Here is a 14,270-nt window from a genome sequence, read left to right as displayed (position 1 = left end):
TTTGGCTTCCGGAGCGTCGAGGCTGGAAGAACACTGGTCCCAGCGGGAGTAGCAGTTGAAGGAAAGTCTGGAGGTTTGGCGCCACCTTGTGGCCCTGAGGGAAAGGCCAGGAGAACCACTCGAATGCTGGACAAGACATTGTTGAGAAGCTTTCCCGTGTGTCCTCGTCTGTGTCGGCTGACCCTCTGGACCTGGTTCTTGCTCCAGCACTTCCTTCATCTCCATTTTGACCCCTGCCAATGCCTACCTTTTCTGTGTACTAGCCTTTTTTTTAAGTCATTTTTTAATTAGTTTTTCAAAGTACCAACTTTTGTTTGTTGATTTTCCCTAGCGCACGTTTGTCTTTTATTGATTAATTTCTGCTCTTGCATTTATAATTTAGTTGCTTCTCCCTTCTCTTGTTGAGTTTGCTATTCTTTCTCTGGCTTCTTGCTTGGTTAACTAATTTTCCAAAATTAACTAATTTTCAGTAATTCTTCCTTTCTAATATAAGCATTTGAAGCGATAGTTTTCTCTCAAAGCAACATCCACAAGTATTAATATATAGTATTTTTATTACCATCCAGTCCGAAACAGTTTATACGTTTTACTGCAACATCTTCTCTGGCGGGCGGGTCACGTGGAAGCACATCGCGTCGTTTCTGAACAGTAGGGCATGTTCTGGTGCTCTTTCTGCTGTTGATTTCCGGGGTCATTCCCCTGTTTTTCAGAACACATGCTCAGTGGGACTCCAGTCTTCTGAAATTTGTTAGGACTTGATCCACTGTTTCACATGCCGCCTATTTTGGTGAAGTTTCCATTCGCAATGGAAAAGGATGTCTGTCCTAACCACTGGTGTTCCATATCGTTCTTGCCCCCGGGTCCTGCCTTACTGTGGGGCTGTGCCTGCTCATTCCCACAGTGTGTGAGGTCCTCACCTCGGTTTCTGGACGTGTCCGTTTCCTCCTTTATCTTGAAGCTAGATTATTACATGCGACCACATTTAGGATGTTTATATTGTCCTGACGACCTGGCCTCTCCAATTACGAAATGCTCATCTTTATCTCTGCTAGTAATTCCTCACCTGAAGTCTGCTTTTTTTTTTTTTTTATAGTAATAGAGCAACACGGGTTTTTCACTGTGTTGTTTGCGTGGCCGTTATTATCATTCTCTCCTTTTGTGTTAGTCCGTGTGTGCTAAGTGTCAACAGCATAGACTTGAGTTTGGTTTTGTCTTTCAGTCTGACAATATTTATGCTAAATTTCCTTTTGATTAGTCCACTTAATTTAATGTTGGTGTAGTTGGATTTATGGTCACCGTTTTGCTACTCTGTTTCCATATTCTGCTCTTTGTTCCATGATTTCTCCTTCCTAGCTCTCTTTTGAATTATTTTAGCGATTCCATTTTCTCCTCTGTTAGCTTTTCAATGATATCCATGTCGTATCTCCCTGTTAATAATTTTAATTGCTATTATTTTTTTGGTGGCTACCCTTGAGATTTGGTACTTATTTTCTTTTGGATTAATTATTTTTTATAATTCCACTTTTCTACTAGCTTTTTAGTTTAGGTATATATATTTATATCTATTTCTATATACGTATACGTAGATACACATAATTACTTTAATTCAGTCTGTAGTTACTCTAGAGAGTCAATATTTACCCTATACCTAGAGTTGCCTGCTTATATTATCTTTACTACTTAATAAAACATATGAAGACTCTACATTCGTTTATCATCCTCTGCCATTGTTAGTATTGTTATGCTATGTTTCACTTCTAGGTGTTGCATATTATGATTGTTACTTTTTTTATCCTTATATATTTTATTTTATTTTATTTATTTTTTAAAAGATTTATTTTTTTATTATGTTATGCTGTGCTATGTTTCACTTCTAGGTGTTGCATATTATGATTGTTACTTTTTTATCCCTATATATTTTATTTTATTTTATTTATTTTTTAAAAGATTTATTTATTTTTTTATTATGTTATGCTGTGCTATGTTTCACTTCTAGGTGTTACATATTATGATTGTTACTTTTTTTATCCTTATATATTTTATTTTATTTTATTTATTTTTTAAAAGATTTATTTTTTTATTATGTTATGCTGTGCTATGTTTCACTTCTAGGTGTTGCATATTATGATTGTTACTTTTTTATCCCTATATATTTTATTTTATTTTATTTATTTTTTAAAAGATTTATTTATTTTTTTATTATGTTATGCTGTGCTATGTTTCACTTCTAGGTGTTGCATATTATGATTGTTACTTTTTTATCCCTATATATTTTATTTTATTTTATTTATTTTTTAAAAGATTTATTTATTTTTTTATTATGTTATGCTGTGCTATGTTTCACTTCTAGGTGTTACATATTATGATTGTTACTTTTTTTATCCTTATATATTTTATTTTATTTTATTTATTTTTTAAAAGATTTATTTTTTTTATGTTACGTTAATCACCATACATCACATCATTAGTTTTTGATGCAGTGTTCCATGATTCATTGTTTGTGCATGACACCCAGTGCTCCGTGCAGAACGTGCCCTCTTTAATACCCATCACCGGGCTAACCCATGCCCCCACCCCCCTCCCCTCTAGAACCCTCCGTTTGTTTCTCAGAGTCCTGAGTCTCTCATGGTTTGCCTCCCCCTCCGATTTCCCCCCTTCATTCTTCCCCTTTTTAAAATCAATGGTAAACATTTTCTTCTTTTCTATATACATATATATTTGCTCCTCTTCATATGTATGTATTTTACACACACACACACACACACACACACACACACACACACACACACACTCCTGCTCATTTCTGCTTCAAGTAGAAAACATTTTCTCCAGCTGGAAGAATTCCCTTTAGTATTTCTTGTAGTACAGCTCTTGTGATGAATTCTTTGGATTTTGTGGGACATAGTTTTCCACGGACTGCTACTTCAAAAACCTGGCCTTTAAACAATGAATGCGGGTCAAGGTAGACATTGTAGGCAAGCAAGGAAAATATTGGATAAGTATTTTGAATTATTTGGGACTTTGATTCTCAGATCACACTGGTATGGGCAACGAACCTCTTTCTTTGATCAGATGTCACGGCTTGTCTTAATGATTTCTGAATTAACAGTTCCGTGGAAGGTTTTATACATTTCACCCCATATAAATATTGACTCATTTCGCTGCCTTGGTTTGTTGGTCTTAACGTCAGAGTGCATGGCTTATGGTGAATACCCAATAAATATTTGCTAACTGGATGAACTTGAAAAGAGGTTTTTAAAAATAAAAGTCGGGCGCCTGGGTGGCTCAGTTGGTTAAGCGACTGCCTTCGGCTCGGGTCATGATCCTGGAGTCCCGGGATCGAGCCCCGCATCTCGTCCCATTCTCCGTCTGACCCTCCCCCCTCGTGTGCTCTCTCTCTCTCTCTCTCTCTGTCTCATTCTCTCTCTCAAATAAATAAATAAAATCTAAAAAAATAAAATAAATAAAAATCATTATATTTTAGACCCAAAGATAAATATAAGCACACTCTTACCACTTGTCAGCTTCTCAGACTCTATTCTGATCAGCAAGCATGCCTAATAAACATCAGTTACATAAGCCAAACGCTGAGCAAAGTGAAACATATGGCATCTAACAACAGATTTTCTGGTTACAACTGCAAGAGGGATATTTGAAGAAAAGCTTCGAACGTGCAAATTCTTTCTAACTGTATCATGGCAAAAGTCACACTCTTTCTGTTGGATTTGATGCAGCATTATATTAATATTACATGATTAGAAACATTATAAATCACAAACAGACTCCCATCCAGATGGAAACGAGTGTAATTATAGGAAATGATCATATAACATCATTAATTGAAATTTAGGTGGAACAAATTTTATATTTAGGAAATTGGTAATTATCAAAGACACTCTTCATTTATACCTGAATTACATTAAAAAGCAAATGACTCATACATATCAAGGTATGTCTCCTTTCATGAATGTGGGTAAATTCTCAAAATTCAACTCCTGTCAGATTTGCCTTATTTACGGTCAACACAAACATGAGACTTGTTAGTGTGGAGACACGAAACACAAAAACTCACCCACTAATGAACACATCACACTTTATTAACTTCAAATAGCTTTTTGTCTGTTAAGATAGTTTGGTTTTCTATTTGGTGCGAAAGTAGGCAAGGAGTCAGATTTTTTCCCTTTCCAGAAACGTTAGCATAAATTAAACTTTAAAAATCACTATCTCTTGTTTTAGGAAATTATTATCTGTCCACTCTAGTGGCAAAATGACACAAAATGAAATATAAAATTCTGTATTTCACTGAATCTAAGTAACCAATTGTGAGCACATTGCTTTTTTTATTTCTAAAATTTTTTTCCATGTAGGGAATATTTTTATTTTTTGTTTTTTTCTTTTCAAATTTTGTATTTGAATTTTGGTTTCTGGAGTAGAATTCAGTGATTCATCACTTACATACAACACCCAGTGCTCATCACAAGTGCCCTTCTTAATCCCCATCCCCCATCTAGCCCCCCCCACATCCTTCCATCAACCGTCAGTTTGTTCTCTATCCTTAAGAGTCTCTTAAGATTTGTTTCCCTCTCTCTACCCCCATATGTTCATCTGTTTTGTTTCTTATATTCCACATAAGAGTGAAATCATATGTGAGCCCATTGTTTTATATACCAGAAAACTTCATTTTACTGTTAACCAATGCTTTTTTTTTTAAAGAAATTTTTTATTTTAGAACAGTTTGAGGTTTACAGAACCCCGAGCTTTTTCGCCATTACTACTGTCATTGTACATGTAGTGACTGAGCTCTTGAAGACTTTAGGTATCGATTTAAATCATGTCTCTTTCTCATGCGTCTGTAAAGAAGGGACTCTAAGCAAAATAATTGTTTCATGTGTTCCCAAAGCTTCTTGATGTTCAGTGTTCCGCTTTTCTGAATCAAAGTCCCCGATGTCCGCTTTTTTTTTTTTTTCCTTACACTGTTGGCTCTCCGGAACCTTGGTGATGCCAGAGCTTCTGAAAGCATGCCCCCATCTGCTTGCTGGGATTTTCTTCCTGCTTTATGTTCCTTCTGCAAGTTTGACTTGTGGTCCCTTCTCTCTCTCTATCAGGTGTCAAAATGATTTCAGACAACCAGAACATGGACTCCTTTCCTTAACGGTCCTCCCATGGTTTTGTTGACTCAGATGACAAGGGGTGGTCATTGTCCAGACAGATCCCAAGCCTTAACCACCAAAGTCTCATATTTATGGGAAGCCACACCATGTCACAATCCCAACTGGACAACTGTGTTTTTATGATGCAGTCAATTTCAGATGCGTGCGAAACCAGGAAAAGCGTGTGAGTCATAGAACACATGCAATACGTGAATTCTTTTGTCATCTCCAGGAGCTCTCTCCCCACCCCTTACCCCAACCAGCCTGGGCAATATAACAAAACAAGGCAACATACCTGTAATTGTATTATCCCTATTTTCATGTGGGAGAGAGAAGTGGTTTAAATTAAAGGTTTGCCTACATTTTTAAATCATAGACTTGTTCTACACTAAAGAAAAAATACACTGTTCCGAACTTTACGTTTTATCATTCTTCTTGTTTAAAATACATTGTTGGCTCAAAGCCAGCACTCTTGGCAGCCGGGGGGCCTATGAGATAAGTGGCTGGGGCCTTGAAAGATAAACAGAAGCCACGGGCTATAGGGGGCAGCCAGCGGGGATGCCTGCATTTTAGCTGTCGTGTGGGGCCAGGAGCCAACAATGGGGATTATTCGGGCACAGTGCAAAGGGTCAGGGGCCCAGGGAGAAGTCGGCCCACCCAGGATCAGAGGCTGGACAAAGATACCAGGCAACAGTCATGGGACATACCAGGGACTCACTGGCAGACACGAAGTCCAAAGCCCATGGGAGCTGGGGCTCCTAGAAATCATCCTGGGGCAGAATCAGCTTCAGTTCGGTGACTCAGCCATGCTCACACCTGTCCATGTGCCCTGAGTCTTTGTGCTCACCAGATTTCACTCACAGACCCCGCCACCAGTCCCAGAAGTGGATTACGTTGGTCATGACTATGACCTACAGAGCACTGCACGGGAGAAGTAGAGGATGTGAGAAGAATGATGACAAAACGGGCTTAGGGAATGTGAAAGGACCGCACATGGAGTCCGTGGCATCCTCATGGAAGAGATGCTAAAAAGCCTGTAGAATCGGACAGGCCAATATCTGAATTCTAGCTTAGCCAGTTCATAAATGTATGACCTGAGGCAAATGACTTTTCTGAGACACAGTTTCCTTTTTGTGGTCTAAAGTTCTCCTAGGACTGTAGGCAGAATAAATAGGATGGAAATGTGTTAGCAGAGCGCCTTGCCCATCGCCGACGTCCAACACAACGGCGGCCACCCTATGTCATTAAGTAAAACATGTCTACAGAGTTTTGAGCATTCTTTTATGAAAAACTGGCAGATAGTGGTAAAAACAAACTCATAAGGATTCGGGAACCTCAATATGGCCTCTCAGAGTACACTGGCTCTCTTCAATCCTAATGTATGTTTTTCAGTGAACAGGAGAATTTACGTACCTTTCATGTTATAAATCATTACGGAACAGCCGTAGAACCTAGAACTTGTAATCCTCTGTCTGTACACAATACCACTGAGAAAGACATTTCCGAATCATTTTTAATACCCTGGGAGGATCCCACCCTCTCCTAAGTTCCTCTTTCACACCCAGATGATGGCACACCTTGGGTTCCAGTTTTTAGAAATCCATGTCGTAGGCTTCTCTTTTGAAGTACAAACTTCTGTCGTTCCTGGGGAGGGTGGGAGGGTGCATGCCACATTACCACTTTGGTTCGGCCGAAGAATGGCCCCCAAAGATGTCCATGTCCTCATTCCTGGAACCTATGAATGTTTTACTTTACATGGCAGAAGGGATTTTAAAGATGTGATTCAATTAAGGATCTTAAAATGGGGAGATTAATGTGGATTATCTGGGTGGCTCAATTTAATCACAAGAGTCCTTATCAGTGGAAAAGAGAGGCAGATAATCAGACTTGGAGAAACAGGCGTAGGAGTGGAAACAGAGGTGATGAGAATGTGGGCTTTGAAGGGGGAAGGCGCCACCAGCCGGGGAATGCGGGCAGCATCTAGCACTGGAGGAAGGCAAAGCCATGGAGTCTCCCTCAGCCCCTCTGGAAGACATGCAGCCCTGCTAACACCTTGACTTTAATCCAGGGAGGTTCATTTTGGTCTCTGACCTATAGAGCAATAAGAATAAATTTGTGTTGTCATAAGCCACTACGTTTGTGGTGATTTGGGACGCCAGAAATAGTAACTAATGCACTACTCATGTCTTGTTGTGAAGTAATTTAGGAGATGTTTCTTCTAGGTCAGTGCATACTTGGAACAAGAAGGAACTAGGGGAAAAAGACCAAAGAACCTCCCCAAAAAGGGCAATGAAAAGATGTTTGAATATAAGTTTATGTATTTTGCATTTCTTTTCCCTTGTCTGGAAATGACCACACAGAAACACCAGACGAAGTGAAACAAAAGAAACCAAAAATAAGCCTGAAAACAAACAAAGAAAACATTAAGGACTCATTTCAAATGTAAGGCTGGACCTGCCTCGTACCTGGACCGAGTCCGTGTGATGGGTTCATTGCACATACATACCCTTCTCATGCCATATCACTTTCCAGGTGTCTAAAGCTTTCTCTTTCTCTTGTAATGGCAAAGTACATTTAAGTAACTGGACTTTAGTTCTTCAGAAAGAAGAGAGAAATAGCTGATTCCCATGCATTCTCTGTAGCACAAAGGATTTGGGGAAGGGCGAGTCAGTGGCCATGAAATATAAGAAAAAGTCTCAGCCAGGGTGGGGAGCATGGGACACCCCAGATGATCAACCTGGGGGATTTAATTGGGACGTGCTTCTGGATTCTGCTGCTGGAGGTTTGGGGACTCTTGGTGGAAGGGACAGAGTTATTGTTTTTTTGTAGTAATAACCTACAAGCATAAGAAAAAAATGTGGGACATGAAGGCTGTTACAGAAATCACTATTGATTTTGATGTTGAACCAGTTTCAAGCTAGAATAACTGTAAGACAGGAGAAAGATATAACCATTTGGTGGCTTACTGAATAGTTTGAAGTTTAAAGGATGAAAGGAAAAGATGATAGTATCAAAATAGAGAAAGTCAGCTATATATATGTGTACATATTTAATATATTCATATTTTAATTAATATCAGATATTGTGTATGTTATATAATATTAATATTAAATATTTATATATTCATATTTTAATATATATACTTATGTATACATATCTATACATAAATCTATATCTATCTATATATGAAAAATCATCAATATATAAGTATACTATATAAACATTTTACATAGTCATGGAGAAATTTTCCAAATATGAGTCCATTTCAGTGTAAAATCTGGAAAGAAATGTAAAACATTATATTAAAGACCTGAAAATGTATCTAGACCATGTGAAAATTCATATCACCATCCAATAAGTGATATTAATTATTTCCTAAGCTTTTATTGCAATGAGCTCTTTGTTATTTCTAGAGCCTTAGAAATAAGAACAAAAACAGCAGAAATCATAGCACATCCTGCACAGAAAGGCCTCAACTGGGGAGCGGGGAGCATTGTTCATTTCACTGGCTGGCACAAAAGGCTGGAGATCTAATATATTTCTGCTTGAGGAATTATTGATTACACATTAGATAGGAAACTACGTATACTGAAAGAATAATTCCAATCAATTAAAATGTGGAAGTAGGAAGACAGGCTGTTAGATTTTAGTCTATTCATTCACCTAACAAATACAATTTAAGTGCCTGCCAAACTCTGGGCTGTATATACACATGGGATGGTGGCGAGACAGGAAAAACAAACAAAAACCCAGCTTCCGTGGAGCTTACATCCCAGTGAGGGGAGATAGGCAATAAATGCATTTAAAAATGTGTAAAGTGGGAGCACCTGGGTGGCTCAGTCGGTTGAGCATCTGACTCTTGATTTCGGCTCAGGTCGTGATTTCAGGGGTGTGGGATCGAGCCCCGCGTCGGGCTCCCTGCTGAGCGGGGAGTCTGCTGGAGATTCTCCCTCTCCCTCTCCCTCGGTCCCTCCCCCTGTTCCCCCCCTCAAATAAACAGATAAATCTTTTTAAAATGTGTAAAGTAATAAGTGCTGCGAAGAAGCATAGAGTGGGGGTAAATAAGTTGAGCATGGGGTGGGAAGGTGCTATTTTGGAGAGGCGGTGTAGGGAAGGCTGCTCCAAGTAGGTTATGTAAGAGCAGGGGTACTTGCTTTTCCATGAAGCAGCCACACAGGTAGCTGGGAGAGGCATGATCTGGTGGAAATGGCAGTAAGCTAAAGGCATGTGGCTGAAGTGAGCTGCACTTGAACCTCAGGAAACTCCTCTAGGCTCTTTCTCTCCTGTTGGTGGTCACTGTAGAATTCTGGGCAACTCAGTCCCCAACTTCAACTGCCACCCAAAACAGATCATCCTAAAGCCAGTTTGCTCTTTCTCCTGTTGCTCGACACGGGCACTCTGGCCTCGGGGACATTCCCACTGTGCTATTCCTTAAAGCCCCCACTGCGAAATACGAACATGGAGCATGTATAACCAACCCCTACAGTATGGCTTCAACTATGGACAGAAGCATTTGGGATGGTGAGAGTTCTGGAGACCTCCCCCTTTATTCTGAGCAGACTTAACCGTGCATCCTGTTCCACCATGTAAAATATGACACAGCATAAGAAATGCAATCATGGAGCTTTCAGAAAGCTCTGCGCTTCCTGGAGAAATACGCGAACACTCTGTCATCCGTGTCAACCTGAAGGGCCTGGGGCTGTGGATCCCTGAGCCAGGAGAGAAGACTGTTTGGGGGGCTTTCCTCTCTGCACTGACCTCTGCTCTGCAAAGCAGCGAGAAGCCTTTATCAGACAGGAAACAGAGACTTGTGGCTGAGCTGAAAATGAGCCAGAGTTTTGAGCCAGAAACGAACAAGCAAACAACAACAATGGTCAGCTATGAGCCGGAGAAGACAATACTAGATAGAGATGGCAGGAAAATGGGGCTCCTGTGGGCCCCGCGAAGGCTCAGCCATGATGCTGGTTGAGGGCCCCGGCTCAGCTGAAGGTGGGAGCCGGTGAGCCATGGCCTCATAGAAACTTCTGAGCAAGAGATGTGGGGGCTCAGAGGCAGATGTCCGTGGGCAGAAGCCCAGGGGAGGTTTTAGAATTTCCCAGAACATTTTCCTCTTTCTCTCTCTGTTACCTTGGATAGCTATGGCTTTGAAGACATCTTTTTCTCATACAGGTTGGTTAATCATCTCCATGGAAACTCAGAAGTTCAGATTTTTGACTCTTTGTCGCTTTGCCTTAGCCTTTGCCTTGAGAAGATGGATGGATGGATGGATGGAGGGACAGATGGACAAATGAATGGATGCACATGTGGATAGATAGATAGAAGCATGGAGCTTTAGCATAAGTTTGTTCTCTGGATAAAATAAGACAGAAACCTATAGGTTCATGAGCAAGATTTGGGCAGGAGTCGGGTGGGGAGTGCCGTGGGGGTGACAGAGAAAGTAAGGGATTGAAAGAAGCTAAGAACACAGCAGTCTTTACCCTTGCAGAATCATAACCCTCTCCATGTGTGATGTCACTGTATCTAAAATGCCACTGACTCTTAACCACATCATCAGTGGTCTTGCTTCTTGGTCCCGGCATCTCTGCGTCAGTGGACACACACCTCCCTTCAGCCTCCCTTCTTCACGGGCTCCTACTTTTTGGCTCTCTTCTGCAGTCCATTGTGCCTTGAGGCAGACCTGGCACCTCTGACTCACGAGATTCGCTGGAGTCAGGGAAGCGAACTGTGGTCAGTGTAAACTGATGCAGCAGGTCTTATCTTTGGTTGGCTGCTTTTCTGTGGACAGAAAAGTGAAGTTGGACCAGCTTCCTGCTGAGCCTGTTATCGGGAGGGCTGCGTGGGGGGGGGGGGTAAGCTGAGCCCCCAGGGATAGGGAGAGCTGGGACTTGCTGGGATCGCTCGTTCCTTCCCACCTCAGTGATGCCCTTGACCGTGAATTATGAGGGATGGCTCAGGCTGTCAGGGAGGTTTCAAGTGGAGAGTAAGTGGTGTGGGAGAAATGAGAGTTGTCTTTATATATTCAGGGATATGCCATATGGATGAGGGGGCTTCTTAGTCTGTCTTCTGTTTCACTGCCCCCCCCTCATTTACATAACATTTTAAAAGCTATATGTCTCTTGCATATTTTTGTCTGTAAAGAGTTGCAATATAAGTTCAAAGGATGTAATTTCCTGCATATGCCATATGATCTCTGTTCATTAAATATATATATATTTTAAAGATTTTATTTATTTATTTATTTGTCAGAGAGAGAGAGGGAGAGAGAGACAGAGAGAGAGCACAAGCAGTGGGGAGTAGCAGGCAGAGGGAGAAGCAGGCTCCCTGCCCCGATGCAGGGCTCGATCCCAGGACCCTGGGATCACGACCTGAGCAGAAGGAAGACGCTTAACCGACTGAGCCACCCAGGTGTCCCCATTAAATATATTTTTAATCAAAACTTTGAGGGCACCCGGGTGGCCCAGTTGGTTGAGCGGCTGACTCTTGATTTTGGTTCAGGTCATGATCTCAGTGTCATGAGATCCAGCCCCACCTCGGGCTCTCCGCTCAGTGGGGAGTCCGCTTGGGATTCTCCCTCTCCTTCTCCCCCTGCTTACACGCACTCTCTCTGTCTCTCAATAAATAAAATCTTAAAAAAAGAAACCCCAACTTTGTAGTATAGATTTTTTCCCTCCCCTATGGAAAATGTATACCTTATAGTCCAATTGGCAAAGGCAGCCCTCATTGCTAATCAACCAGATTCATTTCCTTTGTTAGAAAAAAGCCTTACGTAATTTTCCAATTTAGATAAATGTGGTCATACTTGTTCTTATGACAGCTACCTTACCTTTGAATTCTAATTCATGAATAGATGGATGGATGGATGGATGGATGGATGGATGGACGGATGGACGGATGAATGGATGCCCATGTGGATAGATAGATAGAAGCATGGAGCTTTAGCCTAAGTTTGTTCTCTGGCTAAAATAAGACAGCGCTCTCTTCAATATTTCTTTGAAGCTCTATTTGCCTTTCTGCTACAGGCTATTCTCTGAGGAACTGTGTGTTTTAATTCTGTCCTTTTGTTTGCTGTCCAGATTATTTGTGCACACAAGTGAGATTCAGGCCGGGTGAGAAGCATGTCAGGTAAAGGAGGGGAAAGGCAGGTGTAAAGGAGGAGATGATCTTCTAGGCAGGTCAGCTTTGAGGAGCACCTGTGACGGCTGAGGGTCTGGCAAATGATTCCTTGAACTGACCACATTCTAGTGCTGTCTGGAAAGTCCTCGTGTATCCACACCGATATCCATGTTGAGCGGAAGGTGGAAGATCAAGGCCCTAGAGGGAAAGGCTACAGCCAGTGGATAAAGTTAACCAAACAACTAAAACTCTCTAAATACAAAGTGGTCTGCTTTGCTTAATGAGTTTCTTGTCATTGGAATTATTTGCACAGAATCTGGGGTGGGGGGGTGGTGAGCCATCAAGTATGCTATAGAAGTAAGGACCCTTGCATCGAGTATAAATTTGACTGGACAATATTTAAAGAGTTATTTATTTATTTATTGGAAAGAGAGAGAGAGACAGCGAGAGAGGGAACACAAGCAGGGGGAGTGGGAGAGGGAGAAGCAGACTCCTGGCAGGGAGCCCGATGCGGGGCTCGATCCCAGGACCCTGGGACCATGACCTGAGCCAAAGGCAGACGCCTAACGCCTGAGCCACCCAGGCGCCCCTGACTGGAGAATATTTAAAGGGTCTCTTCCAACTAAAGGATTTATGATATTTCACCCAGGAGTGCTCAAACTTCGTAGTGCATTAAGATCCTAATCTTATTTTGGAATCCTGAAGGAAAACAGAGGACCCCATTATCTCTTGATAAACAGTGAGTGTTTGTTTTTGTTTTATTTATCTCTGTATCTCTGTTTTTACACATTGGTTCTGTCTTCTAAGTCAAAGTCACTTCTGTTTGCCAAGACTTACCTAACACGATGCGCTATCACTTGCTTGATAGTACACAAAATCATTTCTGTAGCTTCAGAGGCGGGAAGGTCTTCAGTCGAATTAATAAGTCGTATATGAAGTTTATTTATTTGATGTCAGCAAGGGGAGATTTAACTTCTGGGTAAAGGGACACATAAAGCATGAGGAAGGGACCTGGGGTTTGGCAGGGGGAGGGGGCGGGATAGCAAAGCATCAACAAAGGGTGGTATGTTAATGGAGTCTTCCCGCCTTGATAAGGACAGCTCAGGTGTGTATGGTTTTTTTCTGATACAACCAAAAAGGGAAGGCAGTGTTGGCAGGCAGCCTACGTGGCTTTTCCGGAAGTCTCCGGTGAGTCTGATCTTGAAGGTGGTGGACGTGTGGAGTGGTGGGGGAGGGGGAGGGTTGTGGGGGCCCTCACGAATCTGATCACCGCCCCCACACGTGCTCCCGATACTGCCGTGAACACCTAGAGCTGTGTCACTGGTTCCATGGCCGGGTGGGGATGATTTCATGCAAGGCTACTGGGAAAGTACTTAACTCCTGGCTCAGTGGCAAAGGAGCGGCCTTTCTCTATTGTTCTGAAGTTCGTTTCAGAAGAGGCCCTTCTCTGTGATGCCACAGTTAAGGGTACTCCCTGCAGCCGATGCGCAGTGTTGGCTCTCCTTAGTGATCTCTGCTAGTTATGACCTTCCTCTAGATCTAGCTGGAGCCTCTACTGACTCTTTCCATCTCAGGCTAACCTAGATAGCATGACACTGTAGTCCACCACTTCTAAATATAGCTGTCCTTGCTGGTGGAATCACTAACACGGTCAGATTTCTAAAGTCTCTTTGTGTTCTAGAAGCCAGGGTTGGGGGGTTGTGGCACTTAGAGATCTGTTTGTGTCCATGTGCCAACAATTTACTGAAATAGATTATTATTAAAATTTCGTTGGCCTTATCCAACTAAATGTCAAAGAATCATTCCTACGGTGAGCGTATGAATATACAATCACCACTGCTTTCTATCTCTTTTCCTGGCTTGTAAGTGGCTGTCTGCAGCAGAAGGACAAATTCCATATTTGTCATCTTTATGAATTAATTGTAGCTTCAGTGTTGGCCAGCCCATTCTACTTTTGGGGTGCCCGGGTGGCTCAGAGCACGTGCGCGGTGATGGGGTCCTGTACTC

This window comes from Eumetopias jubatus, unplaced genomic scaffold, assembly GCF_037043125.1.
Source record: "Eumetopias jubatus isolate StellerSeaLion01/CBP00866 unplaced genomic scaffold, mEumJub1_p1.0 scaffold_17, whole genome shotgun sequence".
NCBI lineage: Eukaryota > Metazoa > Chordata > Mammalia > Carnivora > Otariidae > Eumetopias > Eumetopias jubatus.
The sequence above is the reverse complement of the archived record's forward strand: the minus strand, read 5'-3'. Positions refer to the sequence as shown.